The sequence below is a fragment of the Schistocerca serialis genome, chromosome 3, assembly GCF_023864345.2.
Source record: "Schistocerca serialis cubense isolate TAMUIC-IGC-003099 chromosome 3, iqSchSeri2.2, whole genome shotgun sequence".
NCBI classification, from domain to species: Eukaryota; Metazoa; Arthropoda; class Insecta; order Orthoptera; family Acrididae; genus Schistocerca; species Schistocerca serialis.
This window is the reverse complement of record NC_064640.1, coordinates 154,080,268-154,105,406: the sequence shown is the minus strand read 5'-3', so window position 1 is coordinate 154,105,406 and position 25,139 is coordinate 154,080,268. Positions and strand designations below refer to the sequence as shown.

The window sequence follows — 25,139 nt, the reverse complement described above, 5'->3', positions numbered from 1 at the left end:
AACTGACATGGATTTCCTTCTTCGTGACAGTTCTCGACCGCACACTGCAGGGGCACTGAGGACGCTCCTGCAGCGTTTCTCATGGAAACTGTCTGATCACTCACCACACAGCCCGGACTTGGCTCCGTCTGCTCTTCATATCTAGTCAAATGAACCGCTGGCTATGAAGACAACATTTTGGCGCAGTCCACAAGCTGCAGTCCAACGCAGAAAAATGTCGGAAAGCACAGGAGGTTTCCTTCTGTGACGAGGGTATTGGAAAGTTGGTACAACGCTACCACAGATGTCTAAATCGGAGCGATGTCTGTGTAGAGAAGGTGCTGGAGGGTGTAGCTAACAGTTGCAGATAAAACGGTTTTGATTTTCACTGTGATTTCCGTTTCACTCTCGATCGCTCCTTACTTTCCGAATAGCCCTCGTAGCATTTTATTCTCTCCTCTGTTCACTTTATCACTTATTTTTGGTTACATTTTTAGTTCCTATTAGTGGGAGATCATACAGTTTAGAAAAGATTTAGTCATTTTACTAACTGAATAACACCCGTCTCTCGGTTTGTGCACCAAAGGCCCACATGTTTAGCTGCTGTTTTCACCGTCACTATAATCGTGACTCAAGGTGGTAACTCGTAACTGTAGTACACACCAAAACTGCCTGTTTCTAGCAGATGACAAAGTTATTTTGCTCATATCCTTTAACGCGTAGCGCACTGACTTGCGAAACAGGGAGGTGAGTCAGATCAGGATCGAGTCTGCGGGCTAGGTTAACGACTGGTACATCGGCCAGCCTTGTGTGGTTATCAGGCGGTTGTAAGATAACATTATTGTTACGGGAATAACCGGATCAGATACTGTGCTATGTGAAGGAACCAAAGACGTTACTCCTTGCACAAGAAAAGCGAACATTATCACTGCATTATCTCTGAGTTTTATTATCTTTGTTGTTGAATATTATGTTAAGGACTCTGATTTTGTTGCTGCTCTGATAAAGACGAAGGGAACATATAATCGTAAATATTACGTATTACAACACGACAGTAAGAGTAAAAGTTGTGTTCAAGGAAGAAATAATCTCTGATAAATAATTAGTTGAGACTCGAACTTTAATATTACTCTTTGTGGTCATCCTAATTACTATAGAAAGTTTCAGCAACAGTACGTCGACAAGGAGTTGGAGAGACTCTGGGGAGATTGGCCAACGAAGCTGAAATATAAACATGGGGACTTTCAGAGGGCTGAAGAGCACGCAACAAGAAATCTGCCACAGCTCCTTAGCAACATATTACTACATGAAAAAACATATACAATGGAGTTTAGTTTCAATGGTAATTTCAATACACCATTTTAAAACCAAGAATACATGCTAATCTTGTCAATAAAACATTAAAATACCATAAAAATAACAACATACTGCTTCACGCTCATTGTCCAGCCCACTGTCTAAAGCTCATGATCTCTCTCTTAAGTTAACGGACGACTGTTACTGCAGGAAATGATTCTGGCCACAAAGTTAATATTAAATAAATTTGACAAATCATTATAAACAGCCGACTCCGTATGGCGGGATAAGCGCTTGCGAAAACTGAGACGTAGTGTTTTATAAATCTTTCTTCGTAGAATTTCGTGACGTCAGTGATCAGACATTACTGTATTTAATGTCTTCAATTAAGGAACCAATATTGGAAAAAAACAATGGATAAATCTTGGAACAAAAATTAGGCCTCTATTATTACGACTGCCACTGTATTGTTGGCTTCGATTGTCTTAATTCTTATTTTCATTCGGATTTGCAACTGCCTCGGCAGACTAGCCTCTGCGGCAAAGTGACAGAAGGGTAGTCGTAAACTGCAAAACAGTCGTTCATCTACATCTACTTGATTACTCTGCTATTCACAATAAAGTGCCTCGCAGAGGGTTCAGTAACCCACCTTCAAGCTGTCTTTCTACCGTTCCACTCTCGAATGGCGAGAGGGAAAAACGAACACTTAAATTTTTCTGTGCGAGCCCTAATTTCACTTATTTTATCGTCATGATCATTTCTCCCTATGCCGGCCGGAGTGGCCGAGCGGTTAAAGGCGCTACAGTCTGGAACCGCACGAACGCTACGGTCGCAGGTTCGAATCCTGCCTCGGGCATGGATGTGTGTGATGTCCTTAGGTTAGTTAGGTTTAAGTAGTTCTAAGTTCTAGGGGACTGATGACCACAGCAGTTAAGTCCCATAGTGCTCAGAGCCATTTGAACCATTTCTCCCTATGTAGGTGGGTGCCAACAGAATGTTTTCGCAATCGGAGGAGAAAACTGGTGAATGAAATTTGATGAGAAGATCCCGTCGCAACGAGAAACGGCTTTGTTTTAATGATTGCCACTCCAATTCACGTATCATGTCTGTGGCACTATCCCCCCCTACTACGCGATAATACAAAACGAGCTGCCCTTCTTTGTATTTTTTTGATGTCATCCGTCAGTCCCGTCTGATGCGGATCCCACAACTCACAGCAATACTCCAGAATAGGGGGGGTTGGTTGGTTGGTTGGTTGGTTTGGGGAAGGAGACCGGACAGCGTGGTCATCGGTCTCATCGGATTAGGGAAGGATGGGGAAGGAAGTCGGCCGTGCCCTTTCAGAGGAACCATCCCGGCATTTGCTTGGAGTGATTTAGGGAAATCACGGAAAACCTAAATCAGGATGGCCGGACGCGGGATTGAACCGTCGTCCTCCCGAATGCGAGTCCAGTGTCTAACCACTGCGCCACCTCGCTCGGGGGGGACAAGTGTGGTTTAAGCAGTCACTTTAGTAGACCTGTTACACCTTTTAAGTGTTCTACCAATGAATCGCAGTCTTTGGTTGGCTCTACCCGTAACAGTATCGATGTGATCGTTCCAATTTAGGGTATTTGTAATTTTAATCCCTAAGTATTTAGTTGAATTTACAGCCTTCAGATTTGTGTGACTTGCCGCGTAATCGAAATTTAGCGGATCTCTTTTAGTACTCATGTGAATAACTTCACACTATTCAGGGTCAGTTGCTACTTTTCGCACTATACAGATATTTATCTAAATCATTTTGCAATTCGTTTTGGTCATCTGATGACTTTACAAGATGGTATATGACAGTATGACCTTCACTCGTTCCATTGGATAAAGTTTTGTCAACATTTACGATATTGGTCTCGTGAAAGCTCGTGAACTGCAAGAATCATATATCTTGTTGCATTCACAAGGGATCACCAAATATAAAGTAATGTTCATTTTAAATTTGAACTAAAATTTGCGATGAAGTTAATTAATCAAGATGGTTTGTTCTGAGTGAGTCTTACTTTAAGCGCCAGCCAAGTCCAACATGCAGCTGTATGTAGAGTCTGAAATGGCGTTAGAAGATGAATCAGAAATATTATCATTGGATGTGCTATAGTGAAACTTCTGACTGAACACGAAATCACTTTCGATAACACAGTTGTTCACGGCATTTATAGTTAACGAGCTAAGAGGTCAGGCCATACAGAGGCTGTAGAAAAATCAGACGAAAGTAATATTGACTGGAGGTTAATTGTCAATTTCTTTTCAGCGAGGGAGACGGCTTAAATTAAACAGGCCAGTGAGAGGCGACAGCGGAAAGCAGTTGTTGGGACGATCGTTCGCAGGAGCGCTCTTGTTTCCGCGTCGCCTGCCGATGCATTATTCATTGCTCTTCAGCAGACCCTGAGGGGGTTCTCGGCCCAACATCAAAACACTTCATAGACACTCCAACACTCCGCACGAGCGCCATTTCCGGCTGTAAGGGAACTACCAGTATCGAATACATTATTCCGCTCACATACCCGCGCATAGTTAAACTGCACGTGCGTGTCGAACACAGTTATGCCTTCCCTAAAATTGATGTACAGTGACGAATGACGTACTAATGCTGCATAGAAAAAGAATAACAATGAATTTCTTTTTCGAGAAATATTCATCAAAAACTTTGAAACCCTAAGAGCAAGTATCTGTCTTCCGATGATCCCTATAGAATTTTTAGCGAATATATTATAAATTAAATTCAAAAGACATTGGGTGTTGATAAGTGTGAACATTACGGCATCTCAATTTGGTTGCAAAATATTTACAGGAATTAGTTGCAGAAGACTGGAAAATACTGGTAAAAGCCGACTTTGTGGAAGATCAGTTTTGTTTCGCGCGACACAACACTGACTCCACTTTGTTGAAAAAACGCAAACCCAATTCATACGAAGGTAATCCAATAAATAATACACCACATTTGTTTCAAAACATGTTTGTTCTTAAGAGAATTCAAATAATGGTTCAGATGGCTCCAAGCACTATGGGACCTGACAACTGAGGTCATCAGTCCCCTAGACTTAGAACTACTTAAACCTAACTAACCTAAGGACATCACACACACCCACGCGCGAGGCAGGATTCGAACCTGCGACCGTAACAGAAGCGCGGTTCCGGACTGAAGCGCCTAGAACCGCTCGGTCACAGCGGCCGGCTTTAGAGAATTGGGTGACAATGTTATTACTGTGGTCTCCATCCCGAAGACTAGTTTGATACAAATATCCATGCTACTGTATCAAGTGCAAGACTCGTCATCTCCTAATTACTACTGCATCCTACATCTATATCAACCTCCTTGCTGTGTTTTAATCTCTTAGTCTCCCTCTACAATTTGTACCTCACATTCTTCCCTTCCATATTAAGGCGATAATTCCTTGATGTCGCAAAATGTGTGTCATCAACCGACCCGTCTTTTAGCCAAGTTGAGCCACGAACTTATTTTTTCCCCAATTTTACTTCCTCATTTGTAACGTTGTAACACTATCACAGCAGATAGGGAATGAATGTTCGAAATATCGTCTGCCACAACATGTACTCGAGGACGCACAATGGTGGTACATGTGATTTTCATATGAAAGTCCAGTGCGTCCGTCTCCACGTCTCGTAACTGATTTGTAGTCAACTTGCTTACCTCTTGTCTCGTAGACGTTGCCACAATTTGTTTATTCTCTGTTGGTCGCGAGCTCTAACGCTTGTGCAATAAACAATGCATAATAATATGGCATGTAGGTAGGTTTAAATGGTAAGCATAATGAGAATTGTTAAGTGTTAAGATGCTAAGTAATTTTATTTTATTTGTCCAATCGCAAAATTAGTAAAACGATTTCTAGAGCCAATCTGTCATATCATTAGTTCCCGAACACCGCAAAAGTTGCAAAACACTTCACCCGATCTTACAGTCCACACGAGATAGCATAAACATGTTTTCCGAGGCAATTTTACCAGTTAATTCCATCTTTACGTGGAGTTTCAGCCTCGAAAACAGATCGTATACTGCCTTGGATTAACGCAACATCACAAAAGTACGTCTGTCGAAGCAATTACTCAACAAGCTCTTCCGTCTTTACCCGAGATCAGATCGTTTACACGGATTCATGTATTACCTCATCCGCAAACGGTCGTAGACTATCAGGGAGCCATCTTAGCAGTTTGGCGCCTACTCTCGCAGTGTAGGCTTGTAATTGACCCATCCTTTCCCTCAATAGGCACTGAAAGTACCTAAATTTTGTAAGTTTCAGGCCGGCCGAAGTGGCCGTGCGGTTAAAGGCGCTGCAGTCTGGAACCGCAAGACCGCTACGGTCGCAGGTTCGAATCCTGCCTCGGGCATGGATGTTTGTGATGTCCTTAGGTTAGTTAGGTTTAACTAGTTCTAAGTTCTAGGGGACTAATGACCTCAGCAGTTGAGTCCCATAGTGCTCAGAGCCATTTGAACCATTTTGTAAGTTTCATTTCCTTATGAACTGAGTAATACTGGAATCACTGTTTACGAGTTCCTAGTCCAAGTAACGCCATCAGTACGGCTGGAGCTGTATATTAATATTCAAACAGTAAATTTAAACAATAAAAAATTCTCTCCTTTGCACCCAGTGTTGTAGTTGGACCCCACTGTCTCTCTCTGATCGAGTGCGATAAAGCTGTTGCTGGCCGGGCCGTTGTCACGCTATGTGACCATCTGGCGCGTCTTTCGATGAGTCTGCTTTGTGATCCTACGAACTTGCTAGCCTCCCGTAACAAAATCTTCCTATACTGTGCATAAAAACATAGCAACAAAAATGTAATAAGTGTGGACAGGGGTTTGGCATAAACACCACAACGCAATATAGCCATCTGACCTTATGCAGTCTTCTGTAACACCATATTTCATAAGCTTCTTTCTCGTCCTATCTTCCATACAAGACATAATTCCAGAAAAATACCTTCGAGGAAGACTCCCGAATACTAAAATGTGTATTTGATGTTAACAAGTTTCTTTTCATAAAAACGCTTTTCTTGCTGTTTTCAGTTTACATTTTACATCCTCTCTAAATATAGTCCATCATCATTTGTGTTACTGCCCAAATAGCGAAACTCGGCCACTCCTTCCAGCGTCTCATTTCCTTATGCACTTTCCTGAGCATCGCCTGATTTACTTCGGCTACCTTCCATTACCCTTATTTGGCTTTTGTTTGTTTTTATCTTATGTCCTCCTATCTAGACACTCTCCATTTCGTTCAACTGCACTTCCGAGTACTTTCCTGCCTGTGACTGAATTACAATGTCATAGACAAGCCTCAAAGTTTTTATTTCTTCTCCATGAATTTTAATTCCTTCTCCAGATATTTCGTTGGTTACCTTTACTCCCTACTCAATGTACTGACTGAATAACATCGGGGATAAGCTACAAGCATCTCTCACTCACTCTTCTACCACAACATCCCTTTCATGCCCTACACCTCTTATAAATGCCGTCTATCTTCAGTATAACTTGTAAGTAACCTTTCGCTCCCTGTACATTACTCCTCCTATCCTCAGAATTTCAAAGAGTGTATTCTATTAAATATTGTCGAAAGCTTTCTCTAAGCCTATAAATGCTGTAACGTAGGTTTGCCTTTCTTTAATCTATCTTGTAAAAGAAGTCCTATATCCAGTGTTGCCTCGCGTGTTCCTACATCTCCCGGAACCCGAACTAACCTCAGCATACTTGTTCCACTGATTTTCCAACTGAGCTCTTGATGTTCAAACAACAGCTTCTCTTTCCTCCAAAAGTCTCTTAAATTTTGATGTAGGCGGTCTTTAACTTTTCTTTAGTTACACGTGCGTCTTTAGTCCTCAATGTCTGCTTTAGCCACTCCTGTTTAGCCATTTGCACTATCTGTCAGTCTCATTTTTATACGTCTGTATTCCCTTTTGCCGGCTTCATGTTCTGAATTTTTATGTTTTCTCCTTTCAACAGTGAAATCCATTACGTCCTGAAGTATTCACTCATTTCTAAAATTCTCTTTTTCTTACAGTTGCGTCAATTTGAATCTTCAGTTCATAAGCAGTCAATTGTGGTCAGAGTAAAGTCTGCCCTGGAAACATCTTACAGCTTAAAATTTGGTTCCCTAATGTGTGTCTTACCATTATGTAACCAATATAAAATCGTCCAAAGTCTCCAGGTCTCTTCCACGGATACACCCTTCATTCATGATTCTTAAACGAAGTTTAGCGATGATTAAATTGCGTTCCGCGTAAAATTCTACCGCCCGGCTTCCTCTTTGATTCCTTTCCCCCGTCCATATCCTCCTACTATTTTTCTTTCTCTTCCTCTTTCTACTATCGAATTTCAGTTCTCCATCACAATGAAATTTGCCTCTCCCTTAAATATCTGAATAATTTCCTTTACCTCGTCATACATTGAAACACATAGGTTCCGAGTTGGAGCCTCGGTCCGGCACACAGTTTTAATCTACCAGGAAGTTTCATATCAGCCACATTTCGCTGCAGAGTGAAAATCTCATTCTGGAAGCATCCCCCTGGCTATGGCTAAGTCATCGTAATATCCTTTTTTCGAGGAGTGCTAGTTCTGCAAGGTTCGCAGAACAGCTTCTGTGAAGTTTGGAAGGTAGGAGACGTGGTACTTCCAGAACTGAACTTCTGAGGACATTTCCCACGTTTTGCTTGTGTAGCTCAGTTGGTAGAGCACTTACCCGAGAACGGCGAAGGTCCCGCGTTCGAGTCTCGATCCAGCACACGCTTTTAATCTACCAGGAAGTTTCAAGTTTGCTATATTTTAGCTATGTGCTTTATAGAGTCTCATTCATCAGATTTAAAATGTCGATTGAGAGGGTTTCACTGCCTGGCGCAGTTTCTTTTTTCAGCTTTGTTTGTAGCATATTAGATTTCTGATGGGAGTGTTTCTGGGATTTGTGAAACAGAAGCATCCAACTAATGTAGTTGGGGGAGGGGCGAGGGGAGGGGTTGCGCCGGGTGGTGGACTAGCAAGGCCGCACAGGTTATATACACACATCAAAAAAGAAAAAAAGAAGTTGGTAGAGCACCTGCCCGCGCAGGCAAAGGTCCCGAATTCGAGACTCGGTCCGGCACACAGCTTTAATCTGCCAGGAAGTTTCATATCAGCGCACACTCCACTGCAGAGTGCAAATCTGTTTCTTGAATCATCATACATTCTTTCAATGTGTTCATCATCTGCGGTGCTAGCTGGCGAATGAACGTGTACTGCAGTAGTGGATTTTTGCTTCTTGTCTCTCTTGGCTACGATTATGTCTTCATTGTGCTTCTCATAGTAGCTTACCTGTATTCCTATTTTTTGTTCATTGGTAGACGTACTCCCTCATTCCCCTATTTGATTTTTTATTTATGATCCTCTACTGACCTATCCAGAACTGCTGTTCTTCCTGCCACCGAACTCCACTAATTACCACTATATCTAAGTTCAACCTACCCATTTCCTATTTTCAATTTTCTAACCTATCTGCCCGATTAAGGGGTCTAACATTCCACGCTCAGACTCGTAGGATACTAGTTTTGCTTTTCCTGGTGACGACCTCCTCCTGATTTGTCCCCATCTAGAGATGTGAGGGGGATTATCTCTCCTCTGGAATGTTTTATCAAAAAGGATGCCATCATTATTTAACCATACAGTAGAGCCCTCAGGAAAGATAACGGCTGTAATTTCCCCTTGCCTTCAGCGTTCGCAATACTAGTACATGTTGGCTGATGTTACAAGGCCAGATCAGTTGATCATCCAGACTGCTTACCTGCAACTACTGAAGAGGTTGCTGCCTCTCTTCCTGAAGCACCTGTTTGGCGTCTCCACAGGAACCCCTCCGTTGTGATTCGACCTACAGCATAGCTATCTGCATCGTTGAGGCATGAAAACTATCCCACCTCGGAGAAGTACGTGGTTCATTGAGGACACGGTTTCAGTCAAATTTTTAACATGTAATATTTTTCTGTATAGTCTCTATCACGTTATATGGTCATACACCAGCGTTGTGTAAGAGCATGTACTCCCTTGCTGGTAAATGCCCATGTCCTGTGCTTCTTTTCACTGCATGAATTACGCTCTCATTATGTTCAAAGTGTGCCCCACTTAAAGCATCCTTAGTTGCCCTAGAAGGTCAGGGCTATACGATGGATGAGGCAGTGATCTTCTAACACAGTTTGGCGATGTGTTTCCAGGTTCTGAGACTTGTTTGTCGGCATGAGCTGTCGTGTTGGATCAAGATTCCTTTTGGATTCTTGTCAGAACTAAGACGTCGCAGACGGTTCTGGAGTGAGTTCATATGCCTATGAATTAATGGTTGACGCTTTTGCGAACGCATCCACGAGAATGACGTCTTCACTGTCCTAAATACTTTCATCATGACTTTGGCAGCAGAGAAAGCTACTTGTAATTACATCGATTTTGGTGATTGTGGGTGGTGTCACTCCACTGACTGACTTTTTATTTACAGCTCAAAGTGATACACTCACCTTTCATACATGTAATAATCCATGACACATCAACGGCTGTAAAAATATAGTGGCATTATTTATTCAACGACTCTTTTACCATTTGTAGATCCAAGGAAATTCTTTGACACTGTTGACTGGAATACTGTTTTTGAAATTCACAGGGTAGCAAAGATAAAACACAGGGAGCCGAAGGTTCTCTCCCACTTGTAAGTATACCGTACTACAGTTATAAATCGAAAAAAATTAAAGGGAAGCAGTAGCTGAGAACGGGGTGAAACAGTGTTGCAGCCCATCTCTGATGTTATTTAATCTGTACATAGAGCAAGCCGCGAAGGAATGCAACAAGAAATTGCAAAAGAAATTTAAATTTTATACAGAAAAAACTAAAACTTTGAGGTTTGCGGATGACATTCTAATTCCGTCAGAGTCCGTCTGCTTAGCTGGGTGGTAAAGTGTTCGCCTCCCATGGAAGCAGGCCGGGGTTCGACTTTTTTCCACTCGAGTACTGGGTGTTGTGTTCTCCTCATGATCATTTCATCTCATTACCGGCGCGCAAGCCATCCGATGTGGCATCGGCTGAAATAAGACTTGCAAATGGCGGCCGAAATTCCCCGAATGCGGCATCCCGGCCAAGGATGCCATACGCCCATTTATTCATTTTTGTCAGAGACGGTAAAGGATTTCGAAGAGCAGTTGATCAGACGGGTTATAAAAGTATAGGGAGCGACCAAAAAGTTTTCGTTTGAGTACGTCACTACAGCGTATATGCAACGTAGCGTGACTCTGATGCTGGTTTATAAGCACCGACGTGTAGTCAAGTGATTAGTGTGACAGTAATGTATTTCCAACGTGCGTGCAGTAAATGCGGACACGTGAACGCTGCGACGTTATTACCAAATGCGTCCAAATAGGGCCAACATGCTGTTACTCTTTTCTTGGATGCAGAAGGGCAAACACCGGTATACATCCATCGGACAATGAAGAATGTGTATAGGACACCATGTCTGTCGAAAACTACCGCTGTGTAATGATACGCCAAGGTGTGCTGCTGCTTCATGATAACGCACGTCCCCATATCACAAATGTCGTAGCACGTAAGTTACACCATATTGAACTCAAGCACCCGCCATACATTTCTGATCCCTTCCTATGCGATTATCACCTCTTTAGTCCCTTAAAAAAATCTTAAAGGATCTACGATTTCTGTCGGACGAGGATGTGCAGCAGGCAGTTACAGACCTCTTCAATCTGCAGGACACGGTGTGTTACCAAACGGCTATGTTCAAACCGGTGCGTCGTTGGGATGATTCCTATCGGTGATTTTGTCTGATCAGCATACCGATTCTGGACTGTACGGCCTTCGAACACAAACTTTTTGATCACCCCTTATAAAACAAAGGCACTAGAATGTAGTCCATTTATGTCACGTGGTGCTGAATCAGTTATACTAGGGAATGAGACGCTAAACGTATTGTATCTGTTTTTCTAATCGAGCAGCAAAAGAAGTGACAATGAAGGAAATAGAGAGGATATAAAATGCAGATTGGCAGAAAAGTAATCGTAAAAACGATTTTTTTTTTTTACATCAGATATAAATGTCAGTTTTACAAAGATTTTTGTGAAGGTGTTTATCTCATGTGTATCCTTGTACGATAGTGAAGATGGTTCAGATGGCTTTAAGCAGTATGGGACTTAACATCTTAGGTCATCAGTCCCCTATACTTAGAACAACTTAAACCTAACTAATCTATCACACACATCCATGCCCAAGGCAGGATTCGAACCTGCGACCGTAGCAGCAGCGCGGTTCCAGACTGAAGCTCCTCGAGCCACTAGGCCACAGCAGCCGGCTACGAAAGTGAAACGGAAACGATAAATGGTTCGGACGAAAAGAGAATAGAATGCTCAAAATTAGATGAGTAGAGTGGATAAATAATGAGGAGGCGCTGGGTTGAAATGGGACGAAAAAATGGCATAACTTGGCTAGAATAACAGAGCAGTTACAGTACACTTCCCGAATCATCAAGGAATCGTCAGTTTTGTAATGAAGAGAAATATGAAGCGTAAAAATTGCAGGGGGAGACCAGGGACTGACTACAGTAAACATGTTCTAATGGATGTACGAATGCGTGCTGAAAAGTTATGCCTCCGATTTTTGTCATGCGAAAACTGTTAAGGCTTTTCAAATTACGCAGACGTTATTAACATTCTATACCTTCATTCTTCATGTTTACATGTTTATTTGTCAACATAGTCACTCTGGCGACGAACACATTTTTACCAATGAGAGATGTAGGTTTACCACTTACAGCAGTATTTCCCTTTCCTTTACATTAGTTCATGTCATTTATCTCTTGAAATCCTTATTTTCTTTCCTTCACTCTTAATATCTTACAGCCATAAAACAGTGCAAAAATTAATTCGGTTCATGTTACTGCGAAAGCACACGAAGCTGGCAGTTCACCCTTGGTATGGAACTATTATAATGTTGTTCTACCGTTACACTGCTTATACACGATGCCGTCCCATTTTAGGCACAATGTTAATGATGAGTCACACAAATGGTGCATTTAAAACGGGGCAGCGACCGCGTTGCGTTAACCCAAGGCGGCAAACGAACGTCAATTTGCAAAGCTGACAAATATAAACAGCGCTGTTGTTTGCATTATTCGCTTGGCACAGCAAAGGCCGTCAGCTATTTCACGAGCGTAGACCTTAGGTAAGCACAGAGGGTACACGCACTGGCGTGGCACAACACGTGCGTGAGGGTGCTGTCTATTAACTCAAAGCAACACAATCACTTACACTAAGTAAACATTACCGCACCCACCACGTACTGCATTTAATTATTTAGACTAATGTGTTACATATGACTGTAAGAGAAAAGAGAATTTTGAATCTTCAAGGACAGAGATAACTTTCTGAAAATGCGATACAAATTTTTCTCTTACAACCTGGCTAAATGTCATCAAAACACTCACTGTTGCATTCCCGATATCATATAATGTTGGGAAACAGTACATTGAGAATTTCCCAGTGGGAAATAGTCTTTATCGTAATGTTATTTGTGACGAACGGTAGTTTGACAACAAAACTAATGTTTCGGTATTGCCAAACATACGTCTAGTGAAACCACAAAATTTCAATGGCGTTGAAATCTCGATGCCATAACTACAATGTACAAGTCACTATTTCTTGATGTTCACAGTAGGCCGTACGTTGAAATGACTGGCACATTTTCCAGGTCCGTTCCTAAATCTGCATTTTTTAAAAATAGAGTAACCGTTTTCCCGCGTTTCCTGATTTGTAGAAAAATACCGTTTTCTTTTCCTGATTTGATACACAATTCTAGCTTTTAAAATGATTGTTGTTTGTATATTTATAAAAATATTAATATTTCTCCTTTTAATATGTGTAGAATTTAAAATAAATTTAATACTTGAATATTTAGGAATAAATAGGCTCTCTCATTAGAAAAACTAAAGAGTCTGTAATTTTCATCACAGTTCTCAGAACAGACAGAGAACATCTGACGTGAAGTCGAGTAAAGTAGTTATATGAGAGACTTAGACGGTTCTGCAAGGTGTTTGGATGCGGATTTCTTGGGCTCCTAAGTTTTGTGCAGACTTACGGAGTCTCTTTTGGTGTGCTATAAGTGCACATATCGCATGAGGCAGCTATCCAGGTAGCTACGTACTTCTGGCGCAAACGTGAGAGTTGCATAAATTATATGGCTTCAGAGGTGCGACAGCCAATTAAATGCCGTTGTCAGACAGAGAAGAGTTCAGCTGACTAGAATTCAGAATAGCTTACTCGTCCACACATCTTGGACTCCCGGAAACCTTCTTCAATATCCTATTGACAATAACTAACTCCATTTTTCTGCCAGTATTTTCGGAAAACATCTCCCAGTTACATGTTTAGTGTCGAAATTTCATATCTGCGTGGTCAAAAATGTCGGAGGAAATACACTAAAAACTGTCGATATTTCACACGAATGACAGGAAGTGAGCGATCAAGCACCGGAACCTTTTAATTTCGCTTATTGCTCCCTGGCATTATAATTTTCTGCTGCATACGCCGTAATTCACAATTTTATGGCAATGTCTGTAATACGGCAACACTTGTGTCAAATTCATGTGCTCGCTACCGTACATTACTGCACTAAGATCTTTTTCAGTCTCTTAAGTACGTTGAAAGACTGATAAGGTGACAATTAGTTTCAGTTTACATTGGTGTACCTCAGGCCGCAGATACGGATGAGATCCGTAATGACTCATAATTCTGATTTATCAAATCAGTTCACTCGAACAAAAACTTCACGGCTAAGAACAAAATTTAATTTCTGACTTAGGTTGAGTTTGCAGAAATTAATTCGCGCCTGTGTGGCCCGAAACGAACCCTACACTAAATATGTGTAAAACTGAGCTGTAGAGAAGCCCTTATGTACGTACTTAAAGCAGCAATTAATTTGTGGCATTACCAACGAGAGTGGGAGTGAAGCAACACCTCATTCAGAATTATTCAGTACAGCGTTCACTGTAGCTGTACTCTTCAAACGTTAATCCATTCTGCTGTCTACAGAAAGTGCTATTTGAATGACTTAGCCGGAAATCCGATACAGCCGTCAGTAACTGTGTGCCATATGGAATAACGGCCGGAAGCCACGATGAAACTACGTCGGAAAGATAACTGGTTGGAGTACTTTCATGTGTCACAGTGTCCACAACCGACATGCATCGTCCTGTGTTTAACGAAGTGTAAGTAAAAAGAGCATGACGTGATTGTGACACAAAGGCGTAGAAGCGTAGCAAAGGGAGCGCAAAGACCTATTATTGGAGGCTACAGGTCGGAGCGGCTGACGTGGATGTATTCTAGTGTGTGCCAGTTGCTAAGCAGCGGCGTCGTTCGTGGCTATTCCAGGCTCGCGTGCGAGATAGCGAGGAACCGCTTGAATATTATGGACACTGGGCACGGAACTGCCAGAGACTCTTTAACACAATCGCTTTTAAGCGCTAATACTCTCTCTGTCGTAACAAGCAGTTCTCTAACAATGCATGAAATATTTCTGCATGAAATATTTCCTTCATTCACTGAAAAAAAATATTATTCTCTTGTAAGTTAAATGCTGAATTCATTTCTACTCGTGTATCAATTTACCGTCCATCTTATGTCTATAGAATAGGACGTCGATTTGCAGCCTAGCGTCAGTTCTCAGCGGGACTCATCAGCGAAGCAGCATTGTGCTGCTGGTTGTGTCCAGTTGGATCGCCGAAATATCAAGTCAAGTTGATTTTAGGACCCGGCAGCAAACCTGAAGAGACTTTCTGACTTATTACACCGTTGAAAACCTACGAAGTCACGTGCTTTAATTGATGTCGATCATTAAAAAGTAAAAACATTATTTTTTCTGCTTTTGTGTATAACGAAGTCACCTTTGCATTTTTTTGCGTCAGATTACACTGGGCAACAAAAAAATAATTTTTGAATGTTTCGAGCACTTCATGCGACAATTCTTATTAATTTTTGGTTGAGAAAAACAAATATGACAACGGAAATTTTTTATTAGTTCCAGTTTCTATGATATACACAAGGTGGAAGTATTACATATCAACGGATTGAGAGAAAATGATACATTTTAATTACATGCATGCTAACAACAATAAAAGTACATTTGATTTTTTAAACTGGTAATTACATGCTAAGAGTTCTAAATTGCTGGAAAAATACTTCGCAGATGGTCGTGTCCTAAGAGAATCATATGGTGGCCTATTGACTTCGTCGTCTTTTAGCTTGCCTCTTGTAATGGAGTTCTGCAGAATCCCTACACAAAGACCAACAGTAATCCGCAAGCATTACTTCATTCCAACGGCCCTGATATCTTTGTTCCATAACAGAAATGTCCTGATGGAATCTCTCACCATGTTCATCGCTAACAGCTCCACAACTTGGAGGGAAAAAGTCTAGGTGGGAGTGGAGAAAATGGATCTTAAGGGACATGTTGCATCCAAGGTTACGGTATTTTAGTAGGAGCACTGTCACCAAATGCTTGTAGTTGTCATCTCTTTTGTTGCCTAAAAATCCATGAACAACACCCTTGAAGGGTTCCCAAGCTTCCTTTTCTTTCCCTCCAAAACTTGGTGAAATGCAGGATCCTTTACAAGTTCTCTTATTTGTGGTCCGACAAAAATGCCTTCCCTAACTTTTGCATTACTTAATTTCGAAAATTTCTCTCTTATGTACTTAAAGGCCCGTCCTTCTCGGTACATAGCTTTGACAAAGTTTTTCATCAAGCCCAGCTTGATACGCATGGGTGGAAGAAGAACGTCTTCTGGGTCCACAAGAGGCTTGGCAACGACATTTTTCTCGCAAGGGTGAAGATTTCTTGCAGGCCAGTCTTCTTTAATATAATGCAACTTCCTATCTCTACTGTCCCAGATACATAAGAAGCAGCAATGCTTTGTGCAACCCAGTTGGATTCCTAAGAGTATGGAAATGACTTTTAGATCATCACAGATTTTCCATTTGTGTTCATGATATTTAATTGGGTCCAAGAGAGCTGTCATATTTGCATATGTCTCCTTCATGTGAACAGCATGACCAACAGGAATAGACGAAAGAAGGTTCCCGTTGTGAAGTAACACAGCTTTCAAACTAAGCTTGGAGGAGTCTATGAATAGCCTCCATTCAATTGGCTTATGGTTCAAATTCAAAGATTTCATCAAGCCATTAATGTCGCAGCAAAAAACAAGATTTTTTTCTTCTCAAAAAAGGGAAGCAGTTCAATGTGACGTTTTCTGTACTGTGAGATTCTCACATCACTTTGGAGAAGATTCCACTGCTGTAGTCGAGACCCAAGAATTTCTGCAATCTCCTTTGACAGGCCAAGGTCTGTAATGAGATCGCTCAATTCCGCTTGACTCAGTCTGTGCGGTTTATCATCTTTTCCCTCAAAATCAGGGTCATGGGATGTTGAAGGCTTGTTGGGTTCTTCTTGTTCCACACTCTCTTCATTTTCTACTTCCAACACACAATTTTCGGGTGGAGTAGGAACTGGTAAACTATCCGAATATGGAATCGGTCGAATAGCAGATGGAATATTTTGGTACTGAACTGTTCTTCTTTTCTTCATAGACAATCCGGCCTTTATAGGTGGAGTCAGGCAGAAATATCATTCATCTGTATGGTTTGTAGGCTCCCGCCAAATCATAGGCACAACGAAAGCCATAGATCGTTTCTTCTTTTTCAGCCATTGTCGCAGTGTAACTGAAAATGCGTTGCAGCATATATGTGGAGCTCAAGACTTATCCTGGTCCCCTACTTTCATACCGAAATAATACTGATAGGCAGTCTTTACAAGAGGCGTCAGATTGCGTTTCTGTGCAGAAAATGTTATTTCACCACAAATATAACAAAAGTTATTCACCATATTTACACATTTTCGTGGCATTTGTACAAATTTTACATTAAAAAGTACTCGCGAACCAGAAATTTTGCATTAATTTGAGTAGAAGCTACTTGTAATTCACAGTCACAGCAACAGTATCTATGTTTATGACTTACAAACAGCTGAAGAGCATTTGTGTTTTGTTATTTGACATGTGTGCCAACTCCCAAAAAAGAAATTCCCCCAAATTTAAAATCTTCACTCTAAAAAATGAAATGTCACTTTATCTTCGGAACAAGAGCTAAGCTTTCATTTTTATGGTGATTTTGGAATTCAGCAGATGGAAATACATGTAAATTTACTATTTTTAAGCCCAAAACATTTTCATTATTGCCCAGTGTTATGGAACCAAATGCACGTACCATACTGCAGTGCAAGTTTTCTAATTCAGAAAGACATCTGCAACTCACTGGTGCGCATAGGTGCTCATTTTAATTTACGCCGTTCACTGAGAGAAAATAAAAATTATCATCTATTAACTAACGGTGCCATGACGCGGTTAGTGAAACTACGCCACTTCCTCTTGCCACCCTACCCTCTTAGCCAATCTCAACGTATCCCACTGTGTTGTATCGTTTAACCCGCAACAACATGTGTGATTTATAACTGATCCATTGATGGTTTTTTCCCCCGCCAAAGTATCACAGAAAGAGGTACATTTGCATTAACAATAACGTTGTGGACTTCGGCAGCAGAATAGAGTCATGCATTACTCTGGTAACCATTTACGATAACGGCTTATATTCACGTTGATTTCTTTTTCTTTTACTACAAGATGTAGTTTCAGGAAATGCTACACAAATTTATCCGATATTTTCAAAAGTATTTCAGTTTCTTTTAAGGCTAGAGACCATTCATTGGAACTCTTGGAAACGCTGAATTACTGCAGAAAAACCCATTGGTCGTACGTAATTATGTCTCCCTTCCGTTTCTGTCATTCCAGTCTGGGAATGGTGACGCAACAGTTAAATGTAATTCGATAGAGCTCGTTACTGCTGACATTTGCACTGCTGAAAGCATGATAATTGACAGACTATTTTCGAGGCAACAATAAAGGTTTTACATTTATATTGACAAAATTCCAGCACTGACAGCAATACGTAGCTCCTCTATAGGCTGGTAACTTGGTTTACGTAACTAATGGACGTTTTGTGTAACATTGGATATATGACTGTAAGGCTCGTATACGTCGAACAGAATGCGCCCAACGAACGTTACGTCGCAAATAATTATTTACTTGTCAAAGCACAAATGAGTGATATGATTTTCTCTTCAGTGAAATTAAATACCGTTATATATTCCATAAAAACCGTATTCCCCTTAGTTACAGGTAATTTGTACAACGACAAAGAAATTCCTTTAAAAAACGATAAAACAGGAGCCATTGCCTCATTTCGCTTCCGCAGTATTGATGTTACATTTATAAACTTGAATGTGAAAGACTCCTTGTTTGTCTTAGTCCTGCGTATGATTACAGTGTGATAGAAACGGAAAACTATTTTTGATTGTATAGTGGAATATGAGGCCTCTAGATTTTTGCGATGCTTAAAAATCGTTTCCAGTTCACTTGCGTGTTATACGTTTGTGTTTATTCTATTTTAATTTGCTTGAGTTAGATTGGAACAAGCTGTTCTAAATCCTGCAGATATTATGTAAAGTTACGTGCTTAGAAATTCCACAACTAATTTAACATTTAACATATTCTCCAGCTGTTACACATACTATCTTTCGTCACGCACAGAAAGTCGACAAGATTACGCGGTATTTACAACGAGTAAAGCTTGTGATCCATTGCATAACTTAGACCATTTCCGTACTCGATTGCCACGTTATGACGTCTCTGTCATTACATTCTGCCGCTGTATCAGAAATTTTGTACACTTGAAATCATAACACGTTTATTCTCAGTCCCATCCGCCAACACCAGACAACTCCACCTTGAGTAAATGTTGCTTACTGTCAGTAATAGATTTAACGGGGTCTCCGCTGTTTCAAGGCATGTACGTTGAATGGATATATCTGGAGAAGGAGTGAGATACATTTTACGTATAGAAGTAATTATAAGATATCTTTGTGAAAGATTGGTACCGCAGTTATTGCAAGCTGCTCGAAAGTTGATACGGCAACCGTGCGGTCCTAGGCGCTTCAGTCTAGAACCGCGTGACTGTTACGGTCGCAGGTTCGAATCCTGCCTCGGGCATTGATGTGTGTGATGTCCTTAGGTTAGTTAGGTTTAAGTAGTTCTAAGTTCTAGGCGACTGATGACCACAGATGTTAAGCCCATAGTGCTCAGAGCCATTTGAACCATTTGATACGGCAAAGAATTTCTCAGCTGTGATTGGCTTGGTTTTTGAACGAATAATCAGATTTAATGCACCGGTTTATTGCTATAACTGAGCTGTGGCACTATGATTTTATGGCACAAACAGAGCAGAAATCAAAGGAAATGCTGAAGACACTTGTCGCGCCCCGAATCATCAGGAACTAATTTCCTATACTTACTAAAAGACTAGATAAATTTTTTGTGCAGACTGTCTCAGGAATTTTACATAAAGACAAATAAATGTTATACACAGTGTACCGAAAATAAGAACCAGTCTTGAAATAAATTTACCATATTAGAAAAAAAAAAGTTCTTACTCTTAATGATCAACTCTTTGTACCTGAATTTTGTCTTTGTCTTAACTTTATTCTGTTTATTGCATATGTGACGCATTTCTAGTACATGTGCTCCTTCACTCATTCATTAAGAATATCGTAATGTTATGTTTCAGTCGGAAGCTCTGGTCAAGAGACGTGGAGTGGCCCCTCGGTCGCGGCTTCTACTACCATGTGATCACCGGCCGGCACGTCTGGACATCGGAGAACAACGACGTTAGCGGCGAAGATTCCGCCTAAAAGATTTTCGAATGTTACCAATGTTCGTCCATTTCTATAGCTCGTTTATCTTAATTGGTTAATGAAAATACACATTTATAAAGTACTGCCATGATGAAATCTGGCATGACGCTATGTATCACAAGTGATATCGTACCCTTGTTACAATACGAGAAACCTCCCCGTTGCTAACGTTCACATCGCCGAATAAAACACAATGCATGATTCCTGAGTTAAAGAACGAAACCAGAAAGGTTACGTTTTTATAATGTGATCACGTGACCCAAAATCAACAGTACACTTTAACACTTCCTCTGGAAGATTGTTGCTATCCTCTTACAACACTTACGAGATTATGCATTCGAGATCTTGAAACGCAGAATTACTGCACGAAAACACACCAGTCATACAAAATTATGTCTCTCTTCCGTGGATATCATATGCAACTAACGGAGGATATATTATACTACATTTGAAATTGTGGTGGAGAATACATTTCAGTCTGTATATCCCATTTCAGTTTCACTGCTTTTGTCCTGTTTCCAAATATTCTTCTCTAGTATTGGTGTCAGTATTCTAATAGTCTATGGAGACATATGTACGCATGATTGTCTGTGTCTAATTATTAATATCTGGGAAAATTAAGTCCCACAACTATGCAGCTTAATATATTGGCAGTATTTATTTATGTGTGTTATCCATGTTTATAACTTTCTATGTGCTTAATACTTTATTTATCATTCTATCAAATCAGCGAGTTACTTCTGTAGGTAGTGAGGTCCTTGGAAACTACCAAAAGGCTATGTTTGGCCCAATAAAAATGTGTAACAAGTGCTTGATGTTCAGACTTAGATAGCACAAATGGATGAACAATTGTATAATTAAAAAGAGGATTCGTGTCATACAAACAAATTTAAATATTTCAACACAGATACATACGATTGGTGTTTTCTTTTTAGTGTTACAGTTACTGTGTACTCTCTCTTAGCTGTGCTGAATGAATGCCGAGAATGGGAAGGACCAGAATAAACATCTCATTTTGCAGTCAGGGTACAGTGCATGTCCGCTTGCTTGTGTGCATACTTTTCATCGACATAAATATGTAACGTTTTATTTGCTCGTGGAATATAACAACTGTGCTTACTATTCAGAAAATTTTATAAAGCAAGAAGCTGTCTGAATCCGTATATAAAAGTTTGCCGAGAAATAATTTGTTCGTCAGTGTATGTAGGTTTGTGTGTGTGATTGTGTGTGTGTGTGTGTGTGTGTGTGTGTGTGTGTGTGTGTGTGTGTGTGCAAATAGTAGAAAAGTCAATAACCATGATCGATTTCGGTGTATCTAAATGTATATATTAAACTGAATTATCGAGATTAAAATTTATTTTAAAAAATATACTCATAGAAATAAATTATGGTATGTATGTTATTCAATTGTTGTAATAATAGCGGAGTTTTGCTGTAAAAGCGCTGCATTCAATGAAACGAGATAATAGTGATGATAACTTGTGTAACTGCATAGACATTTTCAGTCACAATTTCAGCACATTACTTGAAATTCAAAAAGAAGTTGTTTAGTCAGTTGTATATTAACACATATCACTTAATGCTTTTCAGTATATGATCAGTGTTGTGATTTATTTCCTCGAAAAAGAGTACATGTTTCATTAATAGCAATCTTATGTAGAGCAACCATTTCGTGATACTCATACAAATTTGAATGCATTATTTTCTCGAATGCAGCGTTTTTACAACTGATTTTGCACTGAAGTACATGTGCTGTTAGTTATGTGCCTGCAGATGATATAATAGTCTGGTCAAAAATGAGCTTACCTCATCTAATGATTAGCATGTCTCATTTGTAATACAAATCACTGTTTTTCTTTCTAATCTTTTCTCAGTATCCTAAGATTTTCTATATTTCCGTGATTTTTCTCTTTCACAGAACATAACGTAGTTGAATACATGAAGTGACAATGTTCAGTGTGTTTCACAATATGTCACAATAGAGAAAAGTTTCCATCCTGAACAGAAGATCAAATTTTAAGCTAATTGTGGGTTAATGCATGAATTTGCTTTCTTGCTAGTTTTCTATCAGCAAGTATTCTCCACTTTTCGCATGATTTGTCCACATGTTGTATAAATTCCTGATATGTTTACTAGTGAATAAGATGTTGCAGCTCCTACATAACAGTATTGTATATGTGATCTTCATTTACTTATTCATGTGTCTCTGGTAATTTTCAACATAAAAGCTGTGTGTATTTGTATTGTATCTAGCACAATACTGATAATATGTTTTGGTAGTCTTGTTAGTACATATAGGTGCTTGCCTCTCGTATTTCTTCAAGAGAAATTGTGCTTTACGGATCTCAATGTTAATGTTCTACATTTTTCTATGTGTTCTTGTAATAATCATTTATGTTTTTATACAGTCAAATATATCACCTAAATTTTCTTAAAACTTGCCATGTATAGCAAAAACAAAAGAAGTAGTGCAGATTGTAATGTACAAGCTGGAAAAATTCTATGTGACAACACCCATGCACAGAACAGTGCATACTGGAATTGATGATGATTCACCTAATTTGTTGAGGTGTTGACAATATAATCCATTTCACATATAGCCCTCATTTATGTTTAGCAGATCAATGTGACAGAAGAAACAACACACAAACAGTATTTATTACACATTCATACATTACATTAACATTGCCTGTATGAATGTAGACAAATTTGACACATATAAAATGTGATTAATGAATGACATTTAATTCATACAAAATTTAAATCATCATGGAAGAAAACCATTGCAATAGATGAATATATTTTATGATCTGTCACTAAACATAAAATAGTAATAATATCTATTATGAAATACATGTTCCTTGATTTTATGTGTTTATAATAACTATCTAAGTGGCAGATTTATGAAATATGATATGAATATCAAATCTATTTTCAAGAATGAGTAAATGTATTGTGAATGTTTCCACATGAAAACTTAAATCTAACTCCTCATTTGAAAATGATGTTTTCTGTTAGTAATTAGTCTCCCTATATTATGCTGCAGATCTCTGACTGACTTGTTGGTATTTTTCAATGAAGGACACTTATTTTTTTCACACATTACATAACTGTACACCATTATGACTTATAAAAGAGATCAATAGTTATAACATTTTAATTCTTTCCATTACAAAAGCTTGTTAACATGAGTAACTTTTACTATACACCAAATGAATATCATATAAATTATTTTATTGAATGTTTAGGATTTACTCTCAGATGTCATTTACATATCAATTACAGATTTTGTGCATGAACTACAGGGCTTTTATCCTTTGATATCCCAAAATAACAATTCTTATTCAGAAATGACTCAATAACAAAATATTTCATTGTCACTGAAGATAAGTTTTACCTTATTTTATGTCTTACTGTGTGTGTTTATAGGAGAAATTTTGCATCTGATATTTATAAAAGAGATATTTAATTCTATAAATACCAGGATTCTAGTCACTGTCCCACTAAGATACCAAATAATGTTTAAATAAAGTTACATTTAATGGAAGTATGTTGTACTGTTATATGTCCTGATTAATGTGAATTTAGTATTAAAAACAGTATGCATTTCTGAGTTGTATATGAACCTTTTCTTTGAGTGTAGTTTTAAGATTTAATATTTTGTATTACCAGCATATATAAATTATATAAAACTTGTACCAAATTATTTATAGTATGTCATAAGGATGAAGTAAAGTATCCTTTGCTGTAACGTAATGTTTTTTATCAACTCATCCTGAGATGAAAAAGATGTCAGATGTCAGTTAGTACCATGAAAATGACAAAATTTACTCATTTGACACGTTTGTTGTAGTTTAATTAATTCTGTTTGCACACACTAAAGTATGTGTGAGACACAGAAATATTGATGTTATGGAATTGGAATGATTTGATCCTTAATAACACTTCAGGAATACAGTATTGCATTTTGTTGACAGCAATTACAGAATACTGAAACTATTTTGAAACTAGTAAGTGGTGATCCCCATTTTACGATGTTTTAAAGACAGTGAAATGGCTGAGCATCATTCTGCAAATATTTCCAAGCGTCATTCTGCAAATATTTGCGAATAACTACAGTGGTATTCACTTGCAAAATATTGCATAAGAACGAAATGACACATTAAAGTTAAACAAAACTCCAATTTCGCTTACCAAGTGAAAACTTTTAGTCATTTTTTTATTTCAACGACTATATTTATTTAATTGTGGTTTTATTTCCTACCATATATGATATAATTTTATATTCAAAGTGATCTATGTTCATACCACCATAAAAATGAAGTAAGAGCAATTTTCTAATAAGTAACAATTTCAGTGTAAAAATTGAAATTAATTGTTGTGGATCACTTAGGGTAATACTAAAGATAGGAAGAAAGGGATCCTCTTAATTTCTTTGAGTAATAATTGGAAAAGACTGTGATTCAATCCAGAAATGCTGATAACTACAACATTAAATTTTACTCAATGCATCACAAAGTACTTAATAAACATTTGTGTCCTGAGAAATATATCTGGAAGCATTTATATGCTAAAAAGAATGATCTTGATGCATCTGGGACATACTATACTAACAAAATATGAGCAGTGAGCGTACAGAAGTACTGCTAAAGATAAAGGCATTGGCAAGATCTGTGAGGTTCTATATTTTAGTTTGAAAACTGTTACTGCCTAGGTCTGGTTCTGTCAACTTAAATGTAGTAACACAATGCAAATGTACAGAAATATGGGCCATATCAAGTAGTTATAAGTATCCGCTCTCCTTATACTTTGGACCAAAACGAAAACAGCCTAAAGATATAGAATGTCATAACACTTCTCAAAACTGAATAATTAAAACAATGTATACGAGGTGCGGCTAGAAAGAAACCGGACTGATGCTGGAAAAAACATTTATTTACAATTATTTACAATTTCATGTTATCTCCTTCAATGTACTCTCCTCCTCGGTCTCTACACCGCTCCATACGAATTTTCCACTGTT

The 25,139-nt window shown here is 39.1% G+C and overlaps 1 protein-coding gene across 1 annotated transcript in view; it reads left to right on the top strand.

The window, feature by feature from the left end:
* LOC126470726 (toll-like receptor 6) overlaps nucleotides 1-23,822 on the top strand; it is a 372,307-nt gene extending 348,485 nt beyond the window's left edge. Inside the window, exon 5 of the mRNA XM_050098730.1 lies at nucleotides 19,990-23,822. The gene's annotated coding sequence lies outside the window, so the exon portion shown is untranslated. The remainder of the gene's footprint in view (nucleotides 1-19,989) is intronic.
* The last annotated feature ends 1,317 nt before the right edge of the window (nucleotides 23,823-25,139 follow it).